This window comes from Ptiloglossa arizonensis, unplaced genomic scaffold (assembly GCF_051014685.1).
Source record: "Ptiloglossa arizonensis isolate GNS036 unplaced genomic scaffold, iyPtiAriz1_principal scaffold0217, whole genome shotgun sequence".
Lineage (NCBI taxonomy): Eukaryota > Metazoa > Arthropoda > Insecta > Hymenoptera > Colletidae > Ptiloglossa > Ptiloglossa arizonensis.
Genome location: NW_027478587.1, coordinates 159,976 through 161,603, shown reverse-complemented (window position 1 = coordinate 161,603; position 1,628 = coordinate 159,976).

Below are 1,628 nucleotides of genomic sequence, written 5' to 3'. Positions count from 1 at the left end.
ACTTTGAAACTTTCGGCACGTATCGAACAGTTCTTCTCTATTATCTCGAGAACGGACACGACGACCGTACACTTTGAGCACACAGCAGCGTGTTTTAGCATGCCAGCTACACGGTGGTGTGCCTAACGTGTGGATAGCTCGAAATTTTCGTTCCGGACCGATGTGACCGGGAAGCATCACGCCGCTGGGACTTTGAAACTTTCGGCACGTATCGAACAGTTCTTCTCTATTATCTCGAGAACGGACACGACGACCGTACACTTTGAGCACACAGCAGCGTGTTTTAGCATGCCAGCTACACGGTGGTGTGCCTAACGTGTGGATAGCTCGAAATTTTCGTTCCGGACCGATGTGTCCGGGAAGCAACACGCCGCTGGGACTTTGAAACTTTCGGCACGTATCGAACAGTTCTTCTCTATTATCTCGAGAACGGACACGACGACCGTACACTTTGAGCACACAGCAGCGTGTTTTAGCATGCCAGCTACACGGTGGTGTGCCTAACGTGTGGATAGCTCGAAATTTTCGTTCCGGACCGATGTGACCGGGAAGCATCACGCCGCTGGGACTTTGAAACTTTCGGCACGTATCGAACAGTTCTTCTCTATTATCTCGAGAACGGACACGACGACCGTACACTTTGAGCACACAGCAGCGTGTTTTAGCATGCCAGCTACACGGTGGTGTGCCTAACGTGTGGATAGCTCGAAATTTTCGTTCCGGACCGATGTGACCGGGAAGCATCACGCCGCTGGGACTTTGAAACTTTCGGCACGTATCGAACAGTTCTTCTCTATTATCTCGAGAACGGACACGACGACCGTACAGTTTGAGCACACAGCAGCGTGTTTTAGCATGCCAGCTACACGGTGGTGTGCCTAACGTGTGGATAGCTCGAAATTTTCGTTCCGGACCGATGTGACCGGGAGGCAATACGGCCCTGAAATTATTAAATATTTGTATTTATTCGTCCTGTGGTATGCTACTAACATATATGTTTCATTTATTCTTTGTTCGATTGGTCGTAGTGCGCTGTATCGTGATTTGTTCGGAATGTGGTTTTCCGTCTAAGTTCCAGCGGGTCGCCCGGGCGGTCTGTCGTTGCGGCGGTTTTCCCCCGTAAGCGCGCGTGCTGTGGACCGTGCGTCGCCGGCGTCCCGGCCGGCCGTTCGGTACCTATAAGAGACCGAACGGTACGGGCGGCCGGTCGAGGCAGCGTCGGGCGCTTGGCTATTCTTCGACCTCGGTCGAGAAGCAGTCATCGCTCCTTGAGATTTTCTCAACTGTTTTCGCACCGTGTTTCGTTCCGCTACTATTTCTCTATACAGCAGTGCCACGAGTCGGTGTCTTTGACCGAATGGCTCTTATGTGGTATACGCGTCAAAGCGACGCTGATAGACTTTTATACACGAACGTGTATAATCGTACTTTACTATGCATCAACTCTTACAGTCCGAGCGATTGTATAAATTGTTTTAAACTAAAATTGTCGGCTCCTCTCCGTCGAGAGAGGGCATTTGGGACGACACGAGCAAAGATTGAAATACGGGTGTCTGAGATCGATGAAACCGGCGTTCGTACGTACTTTCTCGATATGAATAGTAACGATAGGCGCTTTCTCGAAAAGA